Source organism: Pristis pectinata, chromosome 1, assembly GCF_009764475.1.
Source record: "Pristis pectinata isolate sPriPec2 chromosome 1, sPriPec2.1.pri, whole genome shotgun sequence".
In the NCBI taxonomy this organism is placed as follows: domain Eukaryota; kingdom Metazoa; phylum Chordata; class Chondrichthyes; order Rhinopristiformes; family Pristidae; genus Pristis; species Pristis pectinata.
Window position 1 is genome coordinate 76,717,816 of NC_067405.1, and position 14,231 is coordinate 76,732,046.

Consider the following 14,231-nt stretch of genomic DNA (forward strand, 5'->3'; position numbering starts at 1 on the left):
GGTTGGTCTAAGTAACAGAGAAGGTGGGAGGGGGGTACAGGAAGTGGATGGAAAAAAGGGAATAGGGTGAAATGATGTAGCCATTGAATGGACAGTTAAGCTCCTTTGTCAGTGTAAGGTGTCGTTTATGTTGTGAAGAGTGGGTGATGTTGTATAGTCTGACCTACTGGGATGTGCTGAACAGGCCGGAATATACAGATGAAGGGAAAAAAAGGCATAAGTGAATGGTAAGTACAAATTGGCCAAAACTGATGCCAACAGAATGAAGGAGCAAGTTATCTGAAGTTGGATAATTCACTAATGAGCCCTGCAGCATGCACACAAAAATGTGTTCCTCAAGCTTGCATTGGATTTCAATGTAACAGTGCAGGAGACAGGGACAGAGAGGTCAGAGTGGGAGTGGGATGGGAAGTTAATGTGACAGACAACAGGAAGCTCAGGATCACCCATGCTGACTGAACGAGGTGCCTTTAAAAGCAATCATCCAATCTGCATTTGGTTTCTTCAATATAAAGGAGGCCTTGTTATGAACACTGAATGCAGTCCACTTGACTGGAGGAAGTGCAAGTGAATCTCTGCTTCACCTGGAATGATTGTTTGGATGATGGGGAGGAAAGAGGTGAAAGGACAGGTGTTACATCTATTCCGGTTGCATGGAAAGGCGCCAGCAGGTGGGGAGTGGTGGGTGGTAAATTTGTTTATTATTGTCACATGTACTGAGGTACAGTGAAAAATGTTGTCTTGCATACTGTTCATACAGATTATTTCAACACATCAGTGCACTGAGGTAGTACAAGGGAAAACAATAACAGAATGCAGAATAACATGTCATAATTATAGAGAAAGTACAGTGCAGGCAGACAAAAGAGTGGGCCAGGAAGTCACAAAGTGAGTGGTCCCTATGAAATACAGAAAGGGGAAGATGTAACTGGTGGTGGGATCTTGTTGGAGCTGGTGGAAACCAAGCTTCAGTAATGCCAGTGAACATATAGAGCTCTCTTGATTTTGCAAGGATGAGAGTTGATCTCACTGAAAGATGCAAAATTCTTACAGATTCAGGATACTTGTGGCTGGGAGATCACCAGGGCTGTATCACAGTAGCAGGAACCCACCTGCACTTGCTTTCTATAACAACATAAGAAGTAGAAGCAGGAGCAGACCATTCAGCCACTTGTGCCTGCTCTGCCATTCAAGGGACAGGTAACTAGAAGACACGAAGAACCAGCTGATTTATAGAAGATCAGGAGTAGAGGGAGGCCAGTCAGCCCATTATGCTTGCACCATCTCTTTGAGAGCTACGGCCCTAGAAGTTTCTTCACATGGTTCAAGGCTTTAATCTGCAATAGAGCATGCCTGAAAGAACAGTGGAGCCAAGTTTAATGACAACTTTTAAAAGGTACTCAGAAATTTGCAGTTGTTTCTTCAAGCTGTTAGTTGGTAATTGGTTTATTATTGTCACATGTACCAAGATACAGTGAAAAACTTTGTTTTGCATATAGATTATTTCAAAATTGAAGTAGTACAAAGGGAAAAGCAGTAACAGAATGCAGAATGTAGTGTTACAGTCACAGAGAAAGTGCAGTGTGGGCAGACAATAAGATGCAAGGGCCATGGCGATCAACATTATAAAATTCAGACACTAGCTCGTCCTCCAATGGCAGTCCCTCCCCCTCTGGGACAGGCAGTGGAAGATGGATGTTCAATGGGCAAGGTGTATCCATCTGTGAAAGGTCAGGATGAGAACCTGCAGTCTATGTACATTCAAAGGCCTTCCTTAATGTGGCCAATTCAGAAACCACGCTTCTCGCTGATGAGAATGTTTCTTCATTCGTAATTAGAAGTGGTCTGCATTGTAAGCCTGCCTGAGTGACCCTACTTGTTAATAGCGTTCCTCAAAGGATCCCACAGTGCTGATCAGCCACTCAGAAAAACTAAGAGTATTAGCTGAAAAAAGAAAACTGCAAGCATGTATGACCAGAGTAATGGCACAACTGTAATTGTATGGAAATCTTTTACACCAGACTTATTTTCATCTAATAAAATCCCTCCAAGGAGATTCTACACACCATGAATATGCTATCAGTCCAAGTTCTGCAGTTCTAGGGGCCTGGAGAGATGAAAATATTCACTATTGTTGGACCTGTTCATGCACTGACACATGGTAAAGTTCATACTACTGATATTTAGCAAGATCAATAGACATACACCACCTGAATCTATTATAATAAATCAATTTAACCAAATGCATGATGCACTGATATGGAACAACATGCTGGAAATAAATGTATTTAAGGTGCCAGTCGACTGGTTGAAGAGAATCTCGTTTGCTTGGATGTCAAAGGGTTTTCCCCTCCCCCTCTGGATGTGCAGTCTCAATAAAAAATGTACTCCTGATTTTATTGCTTCCTCTTTAGGGGGCCTACCTTAAAATGTTTTGACCAAAGCATAATAAATCTGCTGTGATTTTGCTTTCTTGAAAAATGAGCAAAAAGAAAGACCTGTATTTGCATTATGCTTTCCCCAATATCCCAAAGCACTTTACAGTCAATTAAACACTTCTGGAGTTCAGGAAATCCAGGAAATGTGGCGGTCAATTTGTGCATGGCAAGCTCCCACAAGGAGCGATGATGTAGGTGACCAATAATCTGTTTTAGTGATTTCGCCTGAGGGATAGGTTTTGGCCAGGACACAGGGGAGAACTCCCTTGCTCTTGCTCAGTATAGTGTTGCAGGTGCTGTCACTTTTCATCTGGAACATGGCACCACTCACAGCGCAGAGCTTTCTCAGCACGATACTGAGGTGTCAGCCTCGATTGCACGCTGAAGTCTTCCGACTCGTGAAGCAGAAAAACTGCAGCCTTTCAATGTGCTTTCGGATCCTGAATGTGAAAATGCAATGGCCAGGAAATTCTACAGCACAGTGCCATGGATCTGAACTGAATTCTATCAGAGATACGATCACTCAGACTGCATATTCTGTGCTACAGTGCCATGCTGGGATGACCCAAAGATGTTCTAGAAAATTAATTCTCACTTGAGTCACCCATGGATTCACTCTTTTGTTATATCTCAAGATAACCTTCATTTATAAAAAGTATATACAAGAAAGACTATAGAAACAGTGCATGGTTTTCTTTGCATTTATCATGTTGCTCATTCTGTACATTCATAGTGTTATCAGGGCTATACACTGGTAGTGTTAGTACATTTTATGTTCAAGGCACCATTGCCACTCATGTGGCATCCTTGGACAATACAAACTTCCAAGTGTTTGAGAGGCTTTTACACTGGGCCTAGCCTCTCAATATCTCGAGGCAGCAGGACATAGAACATAGAACATGGAACATGTAACAGTACAGTACAGGAACAGGCCTTTTGGCCCATGATGTTGTGCTGAACTAACTGAGCTCATGACATCTAATCCCTTCTGTCTGCACAATCTCCATATTCCTTCATTCTCTGTATATTCATGTGCCTATCTTAGAGGCTCTTAAACGCCTCTTAGAGTGCAGTCTTAAAATTACCTGAGAGTGCAGTCCTTTTCCACAAAGTCTTTTCGTTGGCTGCACTGAGCTTCAGTGCATCCCTCAGCATGTACTCCTGCAGCCCAGAATGTGCCAGTTGGCAACATTCCCATCCGGACATCTTGCTGTTTTGGAAGCTGACTCGTGTGGGCGCAAGCCTTCACAGTCAGTGCAAGGCCTGACCAGGCCTGGGGGCTCACGGAGGTCCAGTGTTGGGAACGTCCCCTCTAAGTTCGGCGCTTATCCCTTTGCTGTGCATTTCTTTCTGATTGCTCACCGCCACAACGCTTGCAGCACCAACTCAACGTTCCCACCCCACAACCACTAGGTCACAATCCCAACACTGCCCAGCAGCCATCTCTATGAAGCCTCTCTCCAAATGCCCTGCCACAGCCTTTGCCTCCATCCACCTCCTGCCCAGACCCCTGTACATCACACCTCCTGTTCCTCCCCTGAGACCCACCAGATAACCTCCTCTCAGCCCACAATAATCAAATGAGTGGAAGGGTCTTTGTTCTAATTCTGCAAGACCTATTCTACTGTCAATGATACTTTGATTCTGTTGTGCAAATTTGCATTGGAGGACTTATGCATAAAGCATGCATGTCACTAGTATACTGTGCCATTCCATGCGTGGAACAGTGCCTGCACGAACAAGTTAACATTAACAAAACATTGCATCTCAGTTGGCAGAATATCCAGGAACCTTATTATTGGAATTGGCTGTGCATTGACATTAGTCTGTTTGTGCAGGAGATTAATGGAGGGAACTATCTTCAATAAACATTGAGCGTTGCTACCAAGCCAAGTTGTGGTAATCTTACCCCCTGGAATTAGGCTGGGTTTTACAAGTGGCTGCCTAATGTACTACAAAGTATTTGAATACCTGCATAGTATTTTAATCTGTAACATGTTCTGAAGATTGATATCAAAGAACTCAATAGCTAAACAGATGAAAGTGCTCCCCTGTGCTGAAAGGAACTAATGCAATTCATTTTGAAAATTGCCAATATTTGATTGCTTTTGAGCCAATTGGTGGGAGAATTGTCCTTTCAGAAACTAGTCTCAGTTGTAATCTTCTTCTTACATCCATTGTAAACTTTCGAAGGTCTGAACCATTCACCCAGCTAATGTGGAGGTGGGGAGTATCTGATAAAGAAGACAGTGGGAGGAGGAGACAGCTAATCTGCCTAAGATTTTGTTTGTCCTTTAGCTTTAGTTTATCTTAAAGTCATACGTACACACACAGGCCCTTCAGCCCACCGAGTCTGTGCTAACTATCAACCTCCCGTTTATATTGATCCCATTTTATTCTTTTCACACTCCCATTACTTCCACTCAGATTCTCCCACTCACCTACACACTTGGGCCAATTACAGTGGCCAAATAACTTACCAACCTGTATGTCTTTGGGATGGTGGGAGGAAACCGGAGCACCCAGAGGAAATGCACGCAGTCACAGGGAGAACATGCAAACTCTACAGTGCCAGAGGTTGGGTTGAATCAGTGAATGTGCAAATCACCATGAGGAAATTCTGCTTATGATCCAAAACAACCTGCACATCAAGGTGTGGAAACCTTCCCTGTTGATGAAAAGGTCTTGGTTATTACTGGGAGCTCCTATGGATGCATGAGTGCAGCCAAGGGCTGCCTGCACTGGTCGGAAGCTGGAACACTGGCAAATCCCAGTGTCTGAGATGCTACCTGCTCCTCACTGTTAGAGCAGGGGGAATCACCTCTCCATGAACAGAGTGCCTGGGGATCTCAATGATTCAATGGTTAGCTTTATATTAGGTGACAGAGCAGAGATCTACTGTGGCTGCTTGGAAAGGTCCTATCAGGTGGAGGTTGACAGTCACATTGACCATGAGTCCACAGAAAGAGCAGTTTAGGCACAAGATGGTGGCTGAGATGTTCCTGCACAATAGTATAAATCTGAACCTTGGAAGACATGAGCCTATGAAAACATCGTTCATGGGGGGGGGGCAGGGGTGTGGGGGGAAGGGGGGGTCCAAGTAGGGTTCTCTTTCCCGAGGACCCTGTGGGAACAGATCCATTGTTAATGGGTTTGCTTCCAGCACCCAGATTCCTGGACCTGCCCTGGTCAATTAATGGCCGGTGGAAGGCAAAATAGTACCCCCAGTAATGGAGTTCTCCCAGTATTGTCACACCTGAGGCATCCCTTGTATGGGTAAAAGCACTCATGAGTCATAGAGCATGGAAATGGGCACTTTGGCCCAACTGGTCCGTGCCAACCAAGTTTCCCATCTAAGCTAGTCCTATTTGCCCACATTTGGCCCATATCCCTCTAAACCTCTCCTATCCATGTACTTGTGGTAAGTACGTTTTAAATGTTGTTAATGTACCTGCCTCAACACTTCCTCTGGTAGATCATTCCATATACTGACCACCGTCTGGGTGAAAAAGCTGCCCCTCAGGTACCATAGAACCATAGAACCATACAGCCACAAAACCGGCCTTCGACCCACATGTTGTGCCGTCCATCAAAACCACCCTCACACTATCTAACCCTTTCCTCCCGCATATCCCTCTATCTCACATTCCTCCATATGCCTATCCAACAAACTCTTGAACCTGTCCAATGTATCTGCCTCCACCACCACCCCAGGCAGTGCATTCCATGCACCAACCACTCTCTGGGTGAAAAACCTCCCCCTGACATCTCCCTGAAGCTCCCACTCATAACCTTAAAGTCAGTCCTCTCATCTTGAGCATTAGTGCCCTGGGAAGGAGGTGCTGGCTGTCTACTCTATCTATTCCTCTCAATATTTTATATACCTCTATCATGTCTCCTCTCATCCTCCTCCTTTCCAGTGAATAAAGCCCTAGCACCTTAAGCCTCTCCTCATATTCCATATGCTCTAATCCAGGCAGCATCATCATAAATCTCCTCTGCACCCTCTCCAATGCCTCCACATCCTTCCTATAATGCGGCGAGCAGAACTGAACACAGTACTCTAAGTGTGGTCTAACTCGAGTTTTGTAAAGCTGCATCATCACTTCGCGGCTCTTAAACTCAATCCCACGATTTATGAAAGCTAACATCCCATAGGCCTTCTTAACTGCTCTATCCACCTGTGAGGCAACTTTCAGTGAACTGTGAATATGAACCCCCAGATCCCTCTGCTCCTCTACACTGCCAAGTACCTTGCCATTTACCCTGTACTCTGCCCTGGAGTTTGTCCTTCCAAAGTGTACCACCTCACACTTCTCCGGATTGAACTCCATCTGCCACTTGTCAGCCCAGCTCTGCATCCTATCAATATCCCTCTGTAAGCTCCGACAGCCCTCCACACTATCCACAACACTGCCGATCTTAGTGTCGTCCGCAAACTTACTAACCCAGCCCTCCACCCCCTCATCTAATTCATCTATAAATATCACAAAAAGTAGAGGTCCCAGAACCGATCCCTGCGGGACACCACTAGTCACTGCCCTCCAATCCGAGGGCACTCCTTCCACCACAACCCTCTGCTTTCTACAGGCAAGCCAATTCCTAATCCACACAGCCAAGCTTCCCTGGATCCCTTGGCCTCTGACCTTCTGAAGAAGCCTACCATGAGGAACCTTATCAAACGCCTTACTAAAATCCATATAGACCACATCCACTGCACTACCCTCATCAACCTTCCTTGTCACCTCCTCAAAGAACTCTATCAGGCTTGTGAGGCAAGATCTTCCCTTCACAAAGCCATGCTGGCTGTCCCTAATCAGTCCATAATTCTCCAGGTGTTCATAGATCCTATCCCTTAGAATCCTTTCTAACAGCTTACCCACCACAGACGTAAGGCTCACCGGTCTGTCATTCCCTGGACTATCCCTACTACCTTTTTTGAACAAGGGGACAACATTCGCCACCCTTCTATCCTCTGACACCATCCCCATGGACAACGAGGACTCAAAGATCCTTACCAGCGGTTCAACAATCTCCTCCCTCGCCTCTCGAAGCAGCCTGGGGAAAATCCTGTTGGGCCCCGGAGATTTATCCGTCTTGATATTATTTAACAACTTCAACACATCCTCTCTCTTGATATCTACAACCTCGAGAACATTACCCTTACCAGCACTCCCTTCCGCATCATCAAGACCCCTCTCCCTGGTGAATACCGAAGAGAAGTATTCATTGAGAACTTCTCCCACTTCCGCCGCCTCCAGGCACATTCTCCCACCTTTGTCTTTAATCGGACCTACCTTTACCCTAGCCATCCTCCTACCCTTCACGTACGTGAAAAAGGCCTTGGGTACCTTTTAAATATTTAAAAATTACCTTTTAAATATTTCCCCCTCACCTTACATTTATGCCCTCGATTCCCCCAACCCTGGGAAAGAGACTGTACACATTCACCCTATCTATGCCCCTCATGATTTTATGCACCTCCCTGTAAGTTGCAGCACATTCTCGAATTTGGAAGGTGTCTGAGTCCTTCCACAGCCTGCCCAGTCAGGTCTCCCAATGTCAGCAGAGCGTCTCTTGGAAACACCAAAGTAGTGTGATGTCTCCAGGTTCTGCTGTGACCTTTGAACTCCAATTAATTTCGACAAGGGTAGAAATGGGCATTGCACGAGTGGTGACATAAGCAGGAGTGCACCCTACACTGGGGAAACCTGTCAAGTGTGCAAACGTGAATTGTGCACTGAAGTGCCTTGCCCCATTTCACCGTAGCTGCAGTTTCCCTGAGGACATGACCTGTTGCGCTGTCTGCTAGGACTTTCCATGATTTGCTTGTGATTTGTTCATTAAAGAGGGCATTAATGGACTCAAAAGAAGAAGAAAAGAAACCAAACTCACTATTCTATTGCACTGTAAATATTCTGTACCACCAGTCGCCCCAATATAGAAAGAACTTTCCTTAAAGAAAATTGCAATCCAACATCTGTATGAATTTAATTTGGCGGCACACACCACCTTTCTGATAATAAAATTGCACCTACAGAGCTCTTCCAACTATCACTTTCATTCAAACTGTCATTGTTTCGCTCAGTGATAATGTTGGTAATGTGCATGTGTCATATCAATGACTCTTTTACCAACTCTTCACACCACATGTAGTGTAGGATGTTTTGAAGAATGAAGGGAAAAGGCTTAAGAAAAGATCTTCCTTTCTTTTAGAAAGTAACCATTCTCTATGTTAACTTCATCTCCCTGAGATGTTGGACTGGCAAGTACTCCCTATTGTTATGTTGTCAAGGGTGTTTATTGGGGCCCTCAAAGTAACCTTCTGGATACCTTTGCTCTTCTTCCATATGGTATCATGGGACTATTGCATGCAAATGTCCATCAGAATGGCAGCATTTTCTGACAGGGTAGGCTTCACCCAAGGAGACAAGAGAATGCAGATGCTGGAATCTGGAGCAACAAGCGATCTGCTGGAAGAACTGAGCAGATCGAGCAGCATCTGTGGGAGGAAAGGAATTGTGGATGTTTTGGGTTGAGACCCTGCATCAGTCTTCATCCAATCTGCTTTCACTCTTCTGCTTTCCCCAGTCACTGAATAGCCATCAGGATGGGGAATCTCAGCTGACTTTGGTTTCCCCTGTCACCATGGTTGGGGCCAGCTTTTGATCCATGAACGATGGGTCTATGTGACTCAGTAACACATCCTATTTATCCAGTGACACATTCATGCAGCAAGGTGGGGTGTTGTTAACACACCAGTGAAGCCAATAAACATTGTGTTAAATTCTAAAAGTGTGTAATTTACTCAAGCAGTACTTAACATTGCCCTGGCTCAGCAATGTGAAGATTAGATCCTTATGTTGGCATGTTTTCCCATTGTAAACCTTTCTATCCAAAGATCTGATTGGGTTATGGCCCCAGGGTACTTACATCTTCTCGTGCCATGCTGAAGCCACCAACCTTCATGCATTGTTGGGTCATACAGCTCAGAAACACACCCTTTGGCCCATTGAGTCCATGCCAACCATTGATCACCAAGTCTGTGCCATCTGTTTAGCCCAAACACTGGGCTTTATTAATATATCGGCACTATGGGCGCATTGCAGTTTCAGCTGATAACTTTTCTTCTGTCTAGGCTAGCGACTGCAGAGTGTTTTGCAGATGGTACACACTGCAGCCACTGTGGTAGAGGGAATGAATGTTTAGAGTGATATGTGGAGTACCAATCAAGTGGGCACACAAGCAAGTGGAGTGTTTTTCATCACGCTCCTGACTTGTGCTTTGCACCTGGTTGAAAGACACAAGCACTTTCCATCAGGCTTCTCCAGTTCATGCATATCCTGGATCCTAATTCCTTCATTATTGGTGACCATGCCTCCAGCTGTCTGGGTGTAGAGCTCCAGAATTCTGAATCAAATCTCTCTTCTAGTTTACTGCCTTTAGGATGCTCTTCACATCACCACCTGACAACTAGCTCTTTGATCAATGTTTTTGGCCATTTTTCCTGACCTCTTACTTGGTAGACCAGCGTCAAATTTGGTTTGATGGTGTTCTAATGCAGCCTCCATGAGACCTTCTACAATGTTAATGGTGCTACGTAAATGCAAGTTGTTGTTCTGAATGGCAATCAGAAGCCGTGGGTTAGACTAACATAGCCAAGGGTGGGGATCAAAGCTGACATCTTCAAGTCTGGCTGGACTGTGACCTTTAGTCAACAATTCCAGGTACAGTGGTAACTTCAGACCATCTTCCCCACATTTTCCAATTGGTACTTTAACAGGTGTCGTAATCCATCAAAATTAAGCTGTAAGTATAATACAGTTCCAAATAAAAATCATGATTTCAGGATCAGCAAGATGTTTTGTCTTGGACGGTCTGAGGTACACAATCTCAAACCCTTCCTGATGGGACACTTTTTAGCAAACTTTACTCTTCAGCAACTGGGGACAACAACTTGAGCTAATACTTTGTCCCCAGTTGCTCTTATCTCCTCAGCATAGAAAGCAGCCATTGTTTCCTGGTTTAGTTGTCTGTATTCCAAATGGAAATCAAAAATTTGCAGATGCTGGAAACACTCAGCATCTGTGGAGAGTGAATTAAAGGCTCAGACCGAAGTCTCTTTGTCTGGACTGAGTGGATAGTGGCAAGCTATTTTCTTTCGCAAAGGGGCCAAGGTCTAGAGGTCACAGGTATAAAATAAAGGGAAAGTGAGCTGAGAATGAAAAGAGGAAAATCTTTTTTAGGGCATCAGGTGATTGGAATTTGGAATGCTCAACCTGTGGATGTGGTGAAGACAGGTTCCAATGTGGTCCTTCAAAAGGAGACTGAGTAAATATATGGTGGAGAGATATTGCAAGACTGGTGAAGGGAGGGTGGGGTGGAACCAGAGTGTTGGTGTGCACTTGATGGGCTGAATGATCATCTTGTGAGTTGTGATTATTCTACAATCTCTCAGGCAGAGTAGAAGAGGATAAGGGATTATTATCATTCAAAATGCAGTGAGGTGATGAGATTGGAAGATTACATGCATGTGGTTTCTGTGTCCAGTTTTGTTGGACAGTGCTCCTGGAAGACCTTGAAAATGTTTTACCATCTGAAGGGGCACTGTATATGCTATGTTTACTCTTTCAGGCAGCACAGTGGTGCAGTAGATAAAGCTGCTGGTCTCACAGTGCCAGAGGCCTTGGATGCTGTCTGTGTGGAGTTTGCACGGTTCTCCCTGTGACTCTGTGGGCTTTCTCCAGGTGCTCCGGTTTCTTCCTACATCCCAAAGATGTGTGGATTGATGAGATTGTGGGGAGAATAAAAAATGGGATTAATGCAGGATTATTGTAAATGGATGATTGATGGTTCGTGCGGACTCAGTGGGCTGAAGAGCCTGTTTCCTGCTCTATCTCTCTCTGACTAAATGCAAATAATAGTTGCTTATGCCATCCATATAACTAATGGTAGTATTGATGGTGTAACTCATTTAGTATATATTAGAAGCTCACTTTCCTGAACAAATGCAAAACTTGCCCAATGTGTTAAACTGAAGGAAGCATGCTGAAGTCTCGCCATACTATTCCTGTACAAAGGGAGCTGTTCCCAGTGCTGGGACCCTCTGCTGTTGCCTTGTTCATGAAACCAGAGTTATGTTTTGAAGGGCATCAGGTACAGGCCCACAAGGATGGACGTATCATGTATGATTTGCAATCCCAGAGCGCAAAGTGCTCCCACATTCTTAATGAGTTTGTGCATTAGTATTCCCGGTTTTGCTCTGGGCAGCATTCTACATTACATGATTAGAAATTGTGTCTGTATCTCAAGACAGGGCTTCTGCTTATGCTGGGGATATGCAAGCACGTCTGAAAGTTATTAGTGTTGATAATAATGCATGTTGACGTGTGGAAGAAGACAAAGTCTTCCCTTTGATGATTTAGTGAGGAATTATAATTAGAAGTTATGAGCAATACATCAAATCCACTCTGTTTTTCAGTGGATGTAATTTATTCATTAGTGGGAAAGTGACTCACAAATTGAGGTTTGGTGCTGAGTCCGGTGCTACTTGGAAGCTGCTGCAAAGGTTAGAGGAATGGTCAATAGTATCACATGTTTTTAGATTTGGAGGCCTGTGTATCTGAGGCCACTCCTGGGAATGCTTGATGATGTTGTTCAATTAGAATATTTTCCACATTCATCAGTGGCACCACTTATCCAAACAAGTGCATAATTTAGCCAACAAATTGAGGTAAATAAGAACCTGTGTGATCATGGAAGTCTTGTTACACCATTCGATATCCAATTTGCAAAGAGAAGATATTGGCAGTGGAGACAGCCTCGGTATTGGTTAGTTTATGGGATTGATGTTATGATTTGAAGGCAGGAGGCGAAATGACAATAAGGCCAGTCATACCTTTTGGCTAGAAATACCCAACATGAAGAATTCTCAAGGATTTAATATTATCAGTGATGTAAAATCACTGCTTTTTTAATTAATGTACTTTGACAAGCAGATTAACTGGTCATTCATCTCCCAGCTTTTGCTGAGACCTTGAGAGTTCTTCAGTATGTTGAAGCCCTGGTGCAAGGGGGAGATGCCCCAGTTTTGGGCAAAGCTGCAGAGTGTTGGGGCAGACACGAGGTTCCGGATTGAGAAAAGCAAAATGGGATTAGTCTCAATATCTCTTCATTGGCACGCTGGCCTTCATCAGTCAGGGCATTGAATATAGAAGTTGGGAGGTTATGTTGCAGTTGTACAAGATGTTGGTGAAGCCACAATTGCAGTATTGTGTTCAGTTTTGGTCATTCTGTTACTGGAAAGATGTTATTAAACTAGAAAGAGTGCAGAAAAGATTTACAAGGATGTTTCCAGGACTTGAGGACTGAGTTATAGGGAGAGGTTGGACAGGCTAGGACTATTTCCTTGGAATGTAGGAGACTGAGGAGTGGTCTTTTAGAGGTGTATAAAATCATGAAGGGTATAGATAAGTGAATATCACAGTCTTTTTCCCAGGGTTGGGGAATCAAGAACTAGAGGATGTAGGTTTAGGATGAGAGGGGAAAGACTTAATAGGAACTTGAGGGGCAACTTTTTCATACAGAGGGTGGTACGTATATGGAATGAGCTACCAGAGGAAGTGGATGAGGTAGGTACAATAACAACTTTTAAAAGTTAGTTGGACAGGTACAAGGGTAGGAAACGTTTAAAAGGATATGGGCCAAACGTAGGCAAATGGGACTAACTTGGATGGGTATCTTGGTCAGCATGGACCTGTTGGGCCAAAGGGCCTGTTTCTGTGCTGTATGACTCTATGACTCTATTCTCTCACCTCGTCCACCTACTCCATCTGCCCATCACCCACACATGCCTCCCACTGGATCCCTTTCCCCAACTGTTCCCATCTGCCCTCCCCACCTCTCTTATTTGATTCCATGCTCCACCTTCCTTTCATATCGGATTCCATCCTTTGCAGTCCTTTGTGCATATCACTTCCCAGCTTCTGTCGCTATTTCTACTCTGCCCTCCTCCATCTGCCGATCATCCCTTCTCACCTGGATCCACTTGTCGCCTGCCAGCTCTGGCTTCACCCCTTCCCCTCACCTCTTTTTGCTGGGTATCTCTCCTCTACCTTTCAATCCAGGTGAAGGGTCTCGACCCGAAATGTTGACTGTCCTTTTCCCTCTGTAGATGCTGCCTGACCACTGTGTTCCTCCGGCATCTTGTTAGTAGCCCCATTAGCTAATTATTTGCTATTCTTCTTGATGAACTGCTGTGATGATCCAGTCCAGTGAAGTGTAATGCAGAAACCCAGTATGAAGGGGATCAAACTTTAAGGACTACTTCAACCTTGCAAGTGTGTCGGTAATACGTCAAAATGTGGAACATTTTCAGCTACAGTTTTGATTTATGGTAAATTATTCCCAGCAGGTTATACTTCTGTTATCCCTCCACTTCAGGTTTGAGAAAATTAAAATTATATCTTTAAGGTCACTGGTGTGAAGAGTGCTTTGGAAAAACCTCAAGAAGTTCAGCTTTCCATCAACACCACTGGATTAATGCCAACACGTCATTTGTGAATTGCTGAATAGGCTGTCGCTCTCGACTCGATGGAGATCTGAGAAGGCTGTCATGAGAATTGATGATTTTCACCTGAAGTATTAAACAGCTCCGTTTAGTCATCCAGCCTTGCCGTTGCTGGTTGAAACTTATCATCCAGCAAAGTGTTGATCCCCTGCCTAGTTCATATGCACGGTTACCTGGAGCTCCTGACTGCTTGTTTGGTCAGCCACTACTGTGCTGAGTGCTGG

At 44.5% G+C, this 14,231-nt stretch overlaps 1 protein-coding gene across 7 annotated transcripts in view; it reads left to right on the forward strand.

The window, feature by feature from the left end:
• Window positions 1-14,231, forward strand: part of LOC127573531 (receptor tyrosine-protein kinase erbB-4-like) — an 843,473-nt gene that overhangs the window by 116,382 nt on the left and 712,860 nt on the right. The gene's annotated exons all lie outside the window — the stretch shown is intronic.